The sequence below is a fragment of the Mustela nivalis genome, assembly GCF_964662115.1.
Source record: "Mustela nivalis genome assembly, chromosome: 3".
Taxonomy (NCBI): Eukaryota; Metazoa; Chordata; class Mammalia; order Carnivora; family Mustelidae; genus Mustela; species Mustela nivalis.
Genome location: NC_139022.1, coordinates 57,478,242 through 57,494,463, shown reverse-complemented (window position 1 = coordinate 57,494,463; position 16,222 = coordinate 57,478,242). Strand labels below are relative to the sequence as shown.

At 35.2% G+C, this 16,222-nt stretch overlaps 2 long non-coding RNA genes across 2 annotated transcripts in view; both read right to left on the bottom strand.

Moving 5' to 3' along the window:
- Window positions 1-2,891: 2,891 nt before the first annotated feature.
- LOC309861178 lies at window positions 2,892-14,213 on the bottom strand. Its single transcript, XR_014309802.1, has 3 exons — window positions 13,939-14,213; window positions 6,665-6,849; window positions 2,892-3,013 (listed from the first exon to the last, which is right to left on the bottom strand). It is a non-coding gene; the product is annotated as an uncharacterized lncRNA (long non-coding RNA).
- A 1,564-nt stretch (window positions 14,214-15,777) lies between these two features.
- LOC309861179 overlaps window positions 15,778-16,222 on the bottom strand; it is a 201,718-nt gene continuing 201,273 nt past the window's right edge. Inside the window, exon 3 of the long non-coding RNA XR_014309803.1 lies at window positions 15,778-15,917. This is a non-coding gene — a long non-coding RNA (uncharacterized lncRNA). The remainder of the gene's footprint in view (window positions 15,918-16,222) is intronic.

Below are 16,222 nucleotides of genomic sequence, written 5' to 3'. Positions count from 1 at the left end.
CTGTTTTCCTCAGACAAGTGTCAAAGGATCTTTGCGATTCATGATGATCAGTGACAAAACAAAACAAAAAAACCCCATGCAGTTCCAGATGCTAATCTCATCTTTTGTTTAATTAACATATAATGTATTATTTGTTTCAGGAGTACAGGTCTGTGATTCATCAATCTTACACGACACATGGCGCTCACCATAACGCGTACCTCCCCAGTGTCCATCACCCAGCCACCCGATCACTTCTACCCCACTCCCCTCCAGCAGACCTCAGTTTGTTTCCCGAGATTAAGAGTCTCTTATGGTTTGTCTCTCTTTCCGGCTTCATCTTGTTTCATTTTTCCCTCTCTTTCCCTGTGATCCTCTGCCTTGTTTCTCAAATTCCTCATATCAGTGAGAACATATGAAACATCATGATAATTCCTCATATCAGTGAGAACATAGTGAAATCAGTGCTTATTTTGCTTAACATAATACCCTCTCATCTTAACCTCCCTTTTCCTTCAGCTTCAACTACCAATTTCATTTTCACTCTATTGTTTTTCAGGTATTTTTTTCCTTCTCCACCAAATGTCATCGTCTGAGCACTTCAACTTTGTGCCTTTCTGACCATGTCATTCTCCATAAATATGCTTCATCTATTCGGCAGAAATAGCAAAGTGATAATAAACCTTCAAATACATTATTAAAATGAACGGCTTCAAACAGGGCACAATGTCACAGCTAGCTTTGTACAGTGGATTACAGAACGGTTTTCATAGTTGGTTAAGTCCATCTGTTGGCAAATGGAAAATTATTTTGATACGTGGTTTTTCAGATATTACCCTCACTAAAAATCAATGTAAACCCCTGGAAAATAAAATAATATTTGAATAATTGAAATATTCTTGCACTCAAGTTTTGGTAATTCTACTTTTTTTATAGTGTGTATTAAAGGAGAACCAAACTTTCTCAGTTGGAAAGCACATGGAAGAGTCAGAAAAAGAGAATGAGTACCAAAGCCATAAACCATATATTTGAATTTTAATTCTGCTATCATTGTGTAGCAATTTTATCGAACACGTTTAATCTCCCTGAATTTGAGTGTTACCATCTGTACTTGATGGGATGCCTTAATCCCATCAAGTTCCTGTAGGAGAGTTGTTGCATACTTTCTATTCTGAAGGTTGGTTACTTGTTGGTTAACAAACCAAGCATTAGGTCCTTTAGAATCCTCTCACGCACTGGGCAGGACTGGATAGCAGCATGCTCTGATAGAGTAAGGTATTTAAATATGCGTCTTTCTGGGGACCATGACAACTGATCATCCAGAAGTTGTGACTCTGCTTGTCCTGTTTTTCATCTGTGAATAACTTGCTTTAGCCTATGTCCACCTTTGTTCCGTAAACTCACTCATGAGAAACTAATAATATTGCCAAGTTAATAAAGCATAGTGAAATCAGTGCTTGGTGTCTCATGTGCCATTCTAGAATCATGTCCAAGGCAGCGTCAAAGTCTCCAGAGCATATTTTTGCTCTCTGAAAGGGCTGCTAGAAGAATGATCGATTAACTTCAAGGTTCCTGCCTACAACTCTCAAACATGATTTGAGATACCATTGCAGTCTTTATATGGAAAAGGTAATCACCAAGCAGTGTTCCAGTGCACTACAGAATTTGCCTTAAAATTTTTAGTATCTCTGTCTCTGAAGCATGACATGTGTGGTACTTCCCTGACCACCCTTCCTCACAGAGACTAAAGCATACAAACCGGAAACATCAAATTGAGACACGCAAGTACCTCACTTATCAAATTACTCATTGTATTGTTAGCAGTTTCTTTTAAATTTTTTAATTTTTTTTATAAACATATAATGTATTATTAGCCCCAGGGTTACAGGTCTGTGAATCACCAGGTTTACACACTTCCCAGCACTCACCATAGCACATACCCTCCCCAATGTCCATAACCCCACCACCCTGTTACCAGTTTTTTTCAGTTTTATTCAATATTATGTGTTTCTTATTCTTTCTCTAATGTGTGCAGACTTTGTGACTTCAGTATGACATCTTTTAGCATATAGGTATTAGAAGAGTCTTTAAATACATAATATATTTAGAGTGTTATTCAACAGACTTTTCCTTAGAAAGAGCATGTCAGTGTCTCTGAATATAAACTGAAAGCCACAATGTTATTTTTATCAGCATGAAAATGTCAAAGTCCTACGACAGTGTTTCTTGTTCACCAATTTTAAAAAGCAAGTAGATTTTCTTAAAAGTCTCTGAACTAAAATTGTGAAAGTGAAAAATGTTCTCTACAGAACTGAGAATATACAGAAAAAAATAGATTTCTTGATATCAAATGAGTTTTCACTGGAGGCTTAAGAATATACATGATTAATTTGGGAAATTTTGTCTTTATGCCACTTACTTTATAAGCTATTTTCTTTTTTTTGGAAAAGATTTTATTTATTTATTTGAGAGAGAGACAGAGAATGCGTAGTGGGGTGGGGAAAAGGGAGAAAGCGAAGCAGACTCCCTGCTGAGCAGGGAGACTGACCACAACGTGGGGCTCAGTCCCAGGACCCCAAGATCATGACCTGAGCTGAAGGCAGACAACTGACTGAGCCACCCAGGTGCCCTTATAAGCTATTTTCTGATGTCAGTTTTGCCATTTGTGTTTTCAGGCTATGCTGACTTACAATATTATTGGATTATCATTCTCCTGTTTTTTAAAGGAAATAGATTTTATTTACTTACTTATTTTTCGGTGTTCCAAGATTGATTGTTTATGTACCATACCCAGTGCTCCATGCAATTCATGTCATGCATAATACCCACCATCAGGCTCAACAACCCCCCCACCCCCCACCACTCCAAAACCCTCAATTTGTTTATCAGAGACCATAGTTTCTCTTGGTTCATCTCCCCCTACGATTTCCCCCAACTCACTTCTCTTCTCCATCTCCCAATGTCCTCCGTGTTATTCCTTATGTTCCACAAGTAAGTGAAACCATGTGATAGTTGACTCTCTTTGCTTGACATTCTACTATTTTTAATGTAGGGTAAGGGAGAAAAAAAGGAAAAAATAAATGTCAAGTTTTGAAAATAAATATTATACAAAGTATACCCGATTAGAGAAATTATTTCTTCTAATTAGTTTTTGCTGAAAGCTTTTCTAATAAGAATTTAATATTATAATTCCCAATCTTTTATTGCCTTATGTTGCTAAATTTTTAGTTAAATTCAAGTGGAATAAGGAGTTATTAAAATAGCAAAAACTTTATACCTATTATGCTAGGAAAAAACAACATAATGTACTTCCTAAAAGAGAAAAGCTATGAGCTGCAAAGGTATCATTTATGTTAATGTTGATAAAATGAACATTCTGGGGGCACTTGGGTGGCCCAGTCAGTTAAGCATCTGCCTTATGCTCAGGTTGTGATCCCAGGGTCCTGGAATCGAACCCCACATCAGCCTCCCTGGGGAGCCTGCTTCTCCCTCCCCTCCTCAATCATGTGTTCTCACTATCTCTGTCTCTCTCTCAAATAAATAAATAAAATCTGTTAAAAAAAAAAGGGGGGGGGGAAGGGGGCACATGGGTGGCTCAGTGGGTTAAAGCCTCCACCTTCAGCTCAGGTCATGATCCCAGGGTCCTGGGATCAAGCCCCACATCAGGCTCTCTTCTCAGTGGGGAGCCTGCTTCCTCCTCCTCTCTCTCTCTCTCTCTCTGTATTCCTCTCTGCCTACTTGAAATCTCTATCTATCAAATAAATAAATAAATCTTTAAAAAAAAAAAAAAGAACGTTCTGTTCTCCAAATGCTTTTTATTCTAAGTATGATGTTAGCCCTAGAAATACTTTTCTTTTCAAAGTAATAGGAAACACGTAATTATTTAAAGTGCTAAGTAACTTGAAAAGGATAGTTCTGATGAGAAAACAAACCATATTACATTATGGTATTTATGTTACTATGATTAAAATATCACTATAATATCTCCAACGTCAGTTGTTTAAAAGTAAGAATATTTTGATGTATCTTCTGAGAAAAAAAAATCCAAGAGAAATGTAAACATTTATTAGTGAGGACATATTTGAAATTCAGTTTTGCCATTTTCTGTTTTTCAGGTTCCTTATAATTTTCTTGCTTCAATATTACATTGATACAATTAAATATCTATTTTTAAAAAACATACAGTTGGTAATTTAATTAAATGCACATAGCTTTATTTCTGGGTCAATTTTAGCCTTTATTTACTTACAGGTTTATTTTTTTAAAAGATTTTATTTATTTACTTGACACACGGAGATCATAAGTCAGCAGAGAGGCAGGCAGATAGAGAGAGGGGGAAGCAGGCTCCCTGCCTGCCGAACAGAGAGCTTGAAGTAGGGCTCAATCTCAGGACCCCTGAGACCATGATCTGAGCCAAAGGCAGAGACTCAACCCACTGAGCCATCCAGGATAATTTGTTTTTCATTAGTCTGCTTTGAGAAATCGACACCAAATTTTATATATATATATATATAGTATATAATAAATATTTGAAATGCATGGATATATCTATAATGATTTCACAAGTTCCATAACCATTTAAACTCATTTTATTCAAAAAATTATAAGTTTATATGCTAATTATACCTGGAAATGCAGTTTTTATCATACCAAAAAATATTCCTAGAAATTTAATTGGCAGAATGAGTTTGAGAGAAACCAGTAAGGAACATAAAAGATGAAAATTTTAGGCATTACACGTGCCAACAAAGTTTGATATGGAACTCAAAGAAACAGATTTATTAAGCTTCAGGGAAGCAAACTTGCTTTTTCTTAAGTTTTTTTAAAATTATATATCAATATACTAAAATTTTCACAACTTTTCTAAGATATTAATAAAATAACATTTCATGTCTGTTCACACAGACACATTATTATTATGGAAGAAATGTGATACAGCAAGGATGTTCTTAGTCCCTATATTCTATTATTGCAGTATCAAATATATGGAAATTATATAAAGATCAATGTGAATATGAGTATTAGAGATCTTATTCTCACTATTGTCATTCATTTGAAAAGAAATGGCATCCAATTGAAAACAATAGGGGAGAAATCATTTGAAAATATTTTAATGACAAATTTTAGGTAAAAACCAAAAAATACATTTCAAAACAGATTAGTTATTGATAATCCATATCTAAAATATAACCCATTTTTCATCTACTAATTTCTCCAATAAATGTAACTTTTATAATGGTTCATAAAAGAGTTACCTGAAGATAAATTGGGGGAGATAGTTTAGGACCATGCTTTTCTAGAATAAAGAAAGTTATTAACATGTTTGCATATAAGAATAATAGCTAGTAATTGATTTTTTTAAGTTTTTTTTTTTTTTTTTTTTTTTTGACAGAGAGAGAGATCACAAGTAGGTAGAGAGGCAGGCAGAGAGAGAGGGGGAAGCAGGCTCCTCGCTGAGCAGAGACCCCAATGCGGGGCTCCGTCCCAGGACCCTGGGATCATGACCTGAGCCGAAGGCATAGGCTTAACCCACTGAGCCACCCAGGAGCCCCTAGTAATTGACTTTTAAAATCTTTAGATTTGCTTCTAAGATAAACTGGAGAAAATACAGATAGAATCAGAAAATATTTAAGATAACATCAAAATATCACAGGAAAAATCACAATGAAATAAACGGGTTGATAGTGATACCTAAAAAACAGAAATAGTATATTATGATCTTAAATCTGAAGAATGTTGTATCAATAGGAGTCAATGATACCTTTGATATAAGATGAACTAAAGAAACGATCATCTAAAATTACTCTAGATTTTAAACCTCAGTGGTCTAGAGAATGGTGACCTAGTAAGTGGGGAGATAAACTGTATATGCAGAATGTCGGGTTCAATGCACTAGTAGTTTCTATTTTGCACTAAAGGTCACAGAAATGTCTAGCAAGTAGTTAGAAATTAAGGGCTCACACTGAGGAAATTTATGAGTGCAGGTCCAAATAATAAGACTGGTTCTCATTCAAAATAGTATTAGTGAGTATTACTGGGACAAAGACAGAAGGAAGACGAACAGCCAGACCATCTTAAAACAAATTATGTCAAACAAATTAAAATATATATTTTCTGGGGAAAAATGGAAAATATATTTATAATATGTCCACAATTTTGGAAGTGAAAGAGTCCTGAGAGGGAAATTTGGAAGGACTTACTATGGGAAATAAAATCGGGGGGAGGGATCTAGCTCTGTCACAATTCTTTGGAGCAATTTGGCATTAACAATGTCACAAATAGGAGAGATCCTTCACCAAAAGGCAATATCTTCGGCCCCTCACTAACTTCTATGGAATACTGATTGTGGTCATTTTATACCTTCTTGTCTTGTCGAGCCATGAGAATAAGAATGTAAACGGGAGCATTTCTGGTCAAAAGAGGCCGTGTGATTACCTCACCTACAATCTGTTCTTTCAGTGCAAATGTTACTACAGGTCAAGTTTTGATTAATAGAAGTCATTCACTTTGGCTTATGCTGAGTTCAAATTGATAATTCATGACATTTATACTTTGTCTTAATTTTTTAGGAGTAAATTTAACTAAGGTAATGAAAGATAGGTACACTGAAAACTGTAAAACCCTGACATTTGTACTTTATGTTTAAAATAGTTTCTCCGAGAAAAAGTAACTATTATTAACTTACAGGTCCTTTGTAAAATCCTTTGAATTCTGCCTTGATCACTTGGCAATCATCTGTTCCATCACATGGTAAATCAGCATGCTGAGTCCCTTGTACGTGCTAAGTGGTATATATCCACATATCCACATCACAGGGCTTGTAATTAGACCAGCTTTGTTCACTATGTCCTGCTTTAACAATGCTCTTGCCTTGAAGCAAAGAATTGGAACATTTACACGTGAAAGGAAAACATGCAATTCTAACTATTTCTACATGAATTCCTATTTGATTTGGGTAAAAGGTGTTCAAAAATAAAGAAGACTGAAAATATCCTTCAAAACTGCACATCAAGAGCTCCTTTCTATATCTGATATCTGTGAATATAACTTGACCTTGATCAGAAGTCTAAAATTAGGCATTCATGAATAATTTGGCATATTTCATCTATTCCATAAGTTATATTGTTACATAGTAGCTATAGTTTTAAAAAGATTCTATTGGTAGGCTTTCTAGCCATTAAAAACTCCTCAGGGATGAATTTACATTAAAGAAAGATACAGAATGTTACCTAAATGCACACAATCACCTTCACATATACTCATTTTTCTAAATATCTTAATTTGTAAGTGGGACAAGTCCTTCGATTCTTATTAACTGTCCGCATGGAGACCATTAACCATACTATACTAATTCATTCTCCCTCCTGCAGAGCTAATTATAACTAATTATAAGGGTTTCAGACTTGGTCAGGCTTACTTGTAACTGGAGATTGACAAGGCTCTTTGTTCTAAGGAATAAGCAGGGAAAAGAGATGGGCAAAGTATAGTGAAAATGACCTGTCTATATTGTTCTGATACACCTAAATTGTAGGTGAACATACCATTTTTAAATCCCATGAATATACCACTTTTAAATCCCTTTTGCAATAGTTTGAAAAACACCCATTAAAAATCACTGAAAATAATGAACTGTCTCAAAATCCTAAAGAGAAAAACAATTATTTCTAATTGAAAGTGTTGAGAACAAATGCATGTAGGTGGTTTTTAGTAACTGATTAATAAAGAAATGAATGACATAAATGTGTATAAGCACTTCAGTAACATAAAAATCATCCTTACTTTTAATGATGTAGTGGTGATTATTTCGCTGTAGACAGAAGGCATATTGTCTTATTTTTCCAATCTTTTTTTAAAAATACTTTATTTATTTAAGAGAGAGAGAAAGAGAGTGAGAGAGAGCGCAGCCAGCGGGAAAGGGAGAAGCAGCCTCCCCGAGGAGCAGGGAGCCAGATTCATTATATGGGGCTCAATCCCATGACCCTGGGATCATGACCTGAGCCGAAGGACACTTAATCAAGGGAGCCACCCAGGTGCAACCTTGTTTTTCTCATCTTAATCTGATCGAAAACATTGCAGACCTTTTAAGTTATTATGAACAAAATCAGTGTTTCTGATTACTCTAAGTCCAAAGTCAAAGCCAGTTTTTATTTCAGTAATACAGTTCTTTTGTTTATGGAATGAATTTTATTCAGGCATTAAGGAGTATATAGTGCTATGCAATATGTGAGAATAATTATAATCTATACTCTGACATATCTGATAAATATTAGAATTAACATAATCTTGACTTTTATTTTATATTACACAAGAGTAAATTACATTGTAAATTTATGTATATTATAGGGAAGTCAGTACAAAGTATTAACTAAATTTAGACTTCCAAAAATTTCTATAGTCACTATTTATCTAAAATATAACATCCGGAAAGAATCAATTTAAGTAGAAATCTGGGCATTGTTCCCTATATTTATTCAGAGCATGTAACCCCCACATTGTTAACTAAATACCCAAAAGGCTGCCCTGGTAGTCGTTAACGTTTATCAAATATAGTCATTTGTGGCAAAATATGTTTTTGTTTTCTTTTTAAAGATTTTATTTATTTATTTGACAGAGATCACAAGTAGGCAGAGCAGTAGGCAGAGAGAGAGAGGGGGGAAGCAGGCTCCCTGCTGAGCAGAGAGCCCAAGGTGGGACTCCATCCCAGGACCTTGGGATCATGACCTGAGCCAATGGCAGAAGCTTAACCCACTGGACCACCCAGGTGCCCCAAAATAAGTTTTTTTAAAATCCCTTAAACCTTCTTTTCACTGTCAGACTGAACTCCAAAAAAAGTTCACAGAGAGGGCAAGATTCTTCAACATCCTGCATTACAAGTCTCCCTCTGCACTGCTTCCTGGATCCCACACTTGACTATTCAAGGCACAGGACAACCTCTTACACTGTGCTTTTCCTTACTACCTATATCATACCACATTCATCATCTGACATTCCGCTCAGATATCACCTCAACTTCATAGACAAATCAATAGTCACTCCTTTGTCTCTTCAGAACACTTTCTATAAAATTCCCAAGGCCTTATTACCCTGTACTTCAATTATTCTTTATATTCTGCCTGCTCTGAAAATACTCTGTAAACTACAATTATGTTTATTCCATTTTAGTGTGCCAAAATTTTCACTTCCTTATATCTAGAAGTATATATGACAAGTAAAGCCAGAATAAAAGGGAGAAAAATAGGAAAAACAAATAAGAAAAATTTTCAGGATAAGAATTAGAGAAGAGTCAATTAACTGGCTACCTTGGTTTAAAATCAAATAGATATATTAAATGCAGACATTCAGATAGTCTCCCCAGAAAGGCAGGTGGTATTTCAGCTTCCTTGTATTTCATTTTTCTCAAATAGACATTAAAGTGATTAGCCTGTGTGATATCTGAGGTTCTTGCCGGATTGTAATGTTAGTTAATTGCATCACACTAGTTGTGTTTTAAGCCTCTATAGTTTAACCTTTTAAAAATATATATTGTAAAACTGTGCCACCCATTGTGTTTAATGGACCTCTTTTCTTCTACCCATCAAGCACACTACCTGCCCTCTCTCCCTAAATGATTAAATGAAAGGAGCTTAGACATCCTTCTTCAATCTTAGGCCCTGAGCTTGTGGAGAAGCCTTAACTTCTGGCCTGGTTTGTTTTTTGTTTTTTGTTTTTTTTTTTCCTCCCCTATCTCTTTTTTTCTCTAGCTTTATTGAGATATGATTGATAAATAATAAATTATATAAGTTTAAGGTGTACAACTTGATGATATATATATGTTACAAAATCATTACCACAATAAGGGCAATTAACGCATCCAACACCTTACATAATTACCTTTTTGTAAGTTGTGTGTGTGTGTGTATTTGTTTATATACATATTATAAGTTAGGTAGGATTTTATAAGTTACATAGAGTTTTGACTCAGTCTTTATCCTTGTTAATCAAAGTCCTTGTACGTGGGATATTATATATAAAAGTGTTTTCATATGCCTACACACCTATTTGCATTCATATACCCATACAACAGCAGAATAAAGTGAAGGAAAATTATCATTCATATATTTTGTCTGGGCGTGGTTTGGGGGATTCCAAATTAGAACCTTGGAGAGTAATATGGTTAAACTTCTTATGTGCCCAAAATGCAAAAGAAGACCAGTAACAAGTGCATTATCCCTGCATTATTCTGTTAAGGTTATTGGTCTTTTCAAAGAGGCACACTAGGGTGATACTTGATAGTCAGCTCTTTTTAGGGGACTTATGGATTAATTAGGTTATCTTCGTAATATAAATTAATCTCTTAAATTGAAGCAACAATTACACATGAGTAGCATAATAGATTTCGGCAGAAATTCTCCTGGGAGACTATAAAATTATTTGATGCAAAGAGTTTTCTTTCTCTTCTATGAGGTCAAACCAACAGACCTTATATAAGAAGTTTCTTTTCATAGCTCTGGCTTTCCTATTTTCTGTTTCATGGTATAGCATGGTATAGGTAGATGTTTTGCAAACTTCAAAGAACAGGGCATTTACCTGGGAGGCTTGTTTAAACAGAAATAGCAGGTTTTCATTTGATCTCTACCCTCCACCAAACCTTAAGAATCAATGAACTAGAGTCTTAGAGTGAATGGGAGACAAACTCTGTGGTCAAATGTGTTTCATAAATATGGGCTTTAAAACTTTTCTTTCTTTACTACAGAAATTCTCAAGCACTCTCCTGTGTCTATGGCTCGAGAACCTCTAATCTAGGAGTAGAAATGAAGCATCTTTCTCTCTTTCTCTCTCTCTCTTTATAAGTTTTCTTTCAATGTATTTCAAATTGAAAATTTCTGATTATTTTATGTTCGTCAATATTTAAAGTTTCTTTCCTTCAAATAGAATTCAATTATTATCACCAGTCATGAAGCTTTAGTGTTCAGATGAATTTACATTTCATATCTCATATTCTGCTAAGGAGTTATTCTCAAAATTCCAAAGTATATTTGGGAATGCCCATGACTCATGAATATTTTCATTTTTTTAAAGAGTTGTTTTTTTTTTTGTTTTTTGTTTTTTTTTTTTAAATCAGAGAGAGAGAGCACAGGCAGACAGAATGGCAGGCAGAGGCAGAGGAAGAAGCAGACTCCCTGCCGAGCAAGGAGCCCAATGTGGGACTCGATCCCAGGACGCTGGAATCATGACCTGAGCCAAAGGCAGCCGCTTAACCCACTAAGCCACCCAGGCGTCCCAAAGAGTTTTTTTTGTTTTTGTTTTTGTTATTTTTTCAAATATATGTGTTCTTCTGTTTAACTGTAATTTTGTGGATTGGGTAATTATAAATATTAAGACAATTAAAATAAATGTAAATTTCTGACATATTTAACAGCTGGTGCTTAGGTACTTAGGCATAAACAGATGGCTCAAGTGCAGATGTTTACAGATACTTGGCTACTGTTCCCCTGTAGATCATAAATCATGGTAATAGCCAAAGGTTCCTGAGCTAAATTAATTAACTAGCTCACTGAATAAATAAACAATAACTTGATATAAAGTTTTCTTAAAATCCAGAGAGGGATTTTTATTAAAATGAAGTGCATTAATTCTCCATTCATCTATATCCCTAGTGTGTTGGTTTGTTGTATTGTGTTGTGTTTTGTTTTGTTTTGCTTTCCCCATACAATTAATACTTTCTACTAAGGTCATAAAGTGGTAAGGGTCCGAAGCAAGGTATCACCTATCACATTCTGGTGATATGAAGTTATCCCCACATAGGATTGTGACCATACACATCACAGTAATAGCTAATGTTTACTAAAAACGTTTACACACGAGGCACTGCTCTAGGGTTAATATAGATGAACAAATTTGCATTAACCTCCTCATGATATAGGTTAACCTATTATCATTCTATTTTCAAGACAAAATTGTGAAGCAGTGCCTGAGAAGCTCAACTTCACATACTTATAGAATTCAGATTCAGTTCAGCAAAGTCGGACTTCAGAATATGGGGTCTGAATATCTGCTGTGATGGTTAATTTATGGATCCACTTGGCAAAGCGCTATTACCTAGTTATTTAAACAAACAATAATCTAGGTGATATTCTGGGAGTATTTTGTTGATGTGTTTAACATCTCCATTGATTTAACTTTAAAGGAGATAACATTTGCTTAGAACGTTAGTGGTTGTCCTCATCCAATCAGCTGAAATGCCTTAAGAGGGGAAACATTTTCCCTGGAGAAATTTCACATGAAAATTGCGACATCAACTCCTGATTGAATTTTTAGCCTCTGGACTTACCCTAAAGATTTTGGACTTGATTGCCCTATTGGCTACACTTGCCAGCTCCCCAATTACAGGGTTAATTCCTTGAAATAAATCTCTGGGTGTATGTATACACATATATCCCATTGATTCTCTTTCTTTAGGGAACCCCAAATGATATATACACTATACAATAAAACACCAGGATATATAATTGTTTCTCTTCTATCAAAAGTGTGCCCTTTGGGGCGTGTGTCAATTTCTAAATGCTCAAAAATAGTTGTCCTTACCATCTGGTAGCTCATTATCCAAGAAAGCCTGTGATTTACACGGGTGTAAATTAATGCTTAAATGATGTTCTAAGAACAAATTCTCTTTAAATAAGAGCTGGTATTCATCCCATGGGATGGCGAATAGGCTAACCTTATTGATGGCTCTTTCTGCTTCTTTCTACTCACTGTTGTTCTACTCATCTTCTAAAACTTGATTTGTCCTGTGTCCCATGAAGGTCTGACTGATTATTCAAGTCACACGGATCTTTCTTCCCGCTGAAACAAGTGAATACTGGTTCTACACTATTTGTCTTGTCCTCAAATTGTTCTCTTGGATCTACAATTAGATTCTAAGCTCCTGACCCCCTTTTCACTGATATCCGTCATGGATTTGAGAGCAGGCAATCCAGTAAACAAGTATTCAGAAAGTACCTCTTAGTTTTTCAATTTGATTTATAACAACCTGGAATAAGACTCTTGCAGATCATGTGATCTGTCCTATGACAGTACTGCTGTACTCAACTGACCACAAAAGCCCAAAATAGAATACCCCATATATGTAGGGACAGTACAGTGGAAGATCCTAGACCACATACTAAATAATAGTCTCAGAGTATTCTGAAGTTTCATTAAGATTGTCAGTTACATACATGATTCACATATTCTACATTAGTAAAATCATTTTTAAGTGAGTGGGTGTTGTCAGTAGTCTTAACAGTGCTCTTTTTTCACACATATTTAACCGCAATGAACTTTTATTATTCTAATGACATTTTAGGTAATCTTATCTTTTAGGCTAGTGACTTTCATGATCTGTATATTCAGAGCCATTCATAAATATAAAAATTTACAAATTTCATTCTTGTATGTATTTTCTTCTGTAAGTTTTTGTTGATGGCTAAAAGCCATCATTGGTTGTTAAATTTATTTACAGAACATTTTACATGCAGAACAAAAGTTCAGTAACGTCAAGGGAGTTTTTCTACATGTTTCAACAATTAGAGATAGGGGCGCCTGGGTGGCTCAGTGGGTTAAAGCCTCTGCCTTTGGCTCAGGTCATGATCCTAGGGTTCTGGGATCAAGCCCCGCATCGGGCTCTCTGCTTCTCAGGGAGCCTGCTTCCTCCTCTTTCTCTGCCTGCCTCTCTGTCTGCTTGTGATCTCTGTCTGTCAAATAAATAAAATCTTAAAAAAAAAAAAAAAACAATTAGAGATAAAAATAGTTCATTGCTGTATGCGTGGTTTAATCGTCTGCTGATTGACTTAGTCTCGAAACAAATTTTCAACATATATGTTTCAAATTTGCACCCCAGAAAACAATTACTTTACTTCCTCTCAAGAATCTTTGAAGGTATATTACGAGTGAAAACATATATGCATTTTATTTGGAAAATTAAAAATCTAGGACACTCACCTGATCAGAGGTGGAAAATGGAAGCTTGGAACCCAAAACGGAGCAAGAAGAATTTTTCTTGTTTTCTTCTTTCCTTCCTTCTTCCTTCTTTTTATCCTTCTTTTATTTTTCTTTCAGCTCCATTGTAAATACCTTGGTTAGCTGAATTTTGCATAACGTTTTATATTTGTGATTTATTTAGAGAAATCAGAGATCTAGCAATATGGGTGTTTTCTTGCATGTCCAGCACTGAGTAATAGTTTCCACTTAAGACAAGCATTATTCTTCCATCAGCCACAGACCTTATCTGTTAAATTAAAATTAACAACGATCATTTAAGTAAACTAGTTGCCTTATATAGGATGCAGAGGATAGTGATAAACTTTATTCTCATTTTTATTCTATACTCAACCTTTAAAGCTTATTTCCTGATTTATGGCCAAATATATATGAGAGTCTCATTATAAATCCACTTTTTTGGTTTCACCTCCTCAACTACCATCCTATGTATAACTGGTCAATAAAAGATAATACAAATGAAGTCCCCGTGCTGCTTCAGTAAAGAACATCCTTGGAATCATACATTTGAACACCCCTCATTACCCAATCCTGGTAATTACAAATTACTACTTGCTTCTGGTTTTTTTATTCATATCACTAACAACTTCTGTTAAGAAGGAATTGACAGAATAGTCTGAGTATCATGGTAATAGGTTAGTTGGCATTTATTTTGCTTCAGTTAATAGAAATCCTTGTGTTTTCATCAGCAAGAAATCGCCACATGAAGATGTGGTTTCACTGATAATGAGGGAATTAAGAGGAAGAAGTGGAAAAGTGACATCTAGCTGAGAGGACCAGTTCTAACATTAAGCTTATGATGCTGACGTCTGTGGCAGAAGAGGAGTTACTTAATTTATGAACACAACAGGCTAGTGAAAAACCTGTTGTGTTAATTGTCCTCAGAAATGAGAACCAATGCCAGGTTCGCCTCCACCATATCATGGTACCCAGGCACTTCAAGTCTGACAGAATAATAAGTAAGTTCCCATGCAGTGCCACACACCACACACAAAACAGTATTTTCACCTCTTATTACCTCAAACCACACTGAAATCTTCCTACACTGCAGAACCTGTGTCATCTTTTGGAAAAATAAAATACCCAACATTTGAAAACTGAAATGAGTAGAAGATCACATATGTCAAATATTTTGAGGAAGAAGTCATTGATTCCCTTTTCCTCATATTCTGCTATCTTGATCTCAATATACTCCCTAATGAGATTTGGCCCCATAGCGTGCCGTTTCCAATTCCCTGCTTACATGCTGATTTTACTATTCTGTTCGAGACAAAGGAGGAATAGAATGAAGTAAGCTGTTGGAAAATTATGATTCTCTAAATAAAATGGACTCATCTTTTACATGTCACACAAAACACATGAGAAAAATGTTTAAGGAGATTTTTTTCCTCTGAAAGGAAGGGGCACCAAAAGGATAGGTACTGCTTCTTGAGTCAGAAGACCCAGCTCCTTTTTTCACTAGTTAAGGAGTTTTACCTAAGTCATATAACTTGTCTGAGCTTCATATGGCTCTCCTGTAAACAGAAGATACTGACTATTATTATTAGTAGTAGTAATAGTAGTAGTAGTAGTAGTAATAGTAGTAAATTACTTAATTATAAGAAACAAATGTAGAAACACAGATAAAGGTTATAGACGTCAATTGAAATTATAGTATGAGTTATAAAAATTACTATCTGGCTAGCACTTCTTCATCTGAGCCCCTTAAGTATGTTGCAATACTCCATTCCCACTCCCACCTAGGGCTGTCATGTCAATTTCAGGTTGACTGTGACCCTGTCCCCAAGGCAGGAAATCCAAATCAAAAGTTGCTTCTTCTTCAGTTCCATCTCAGCATTAGTTGGCTAAAGCCACATCCCATTCGATCAAGGTCTTCTTAGCAGATTATTTAGTCCATCAAATCCTTTATTGCTAAGGTATTGCTAGATCAGGGATTAATTAAAAACAAGGAAAAATAACAACAATATAACAATAATAATGAGGGAAAATGCAATGTCAGTGTTTTTGAAATTGGCAGTGACCAATATCTCATATAAACCTTGTGTATGTAGACATTATTTATATATACATAGATAATCTCATATATCTCATAGATACAACATGTATATCTATCTATCTATATATATCTGTATCTGTATCTACAGATACAGATATAGATCTCCTATTATCAACTTAATGTAATGTCTGTCACTAAGGTCAGGCCACAACTAAGTACTGGATCTCAGCT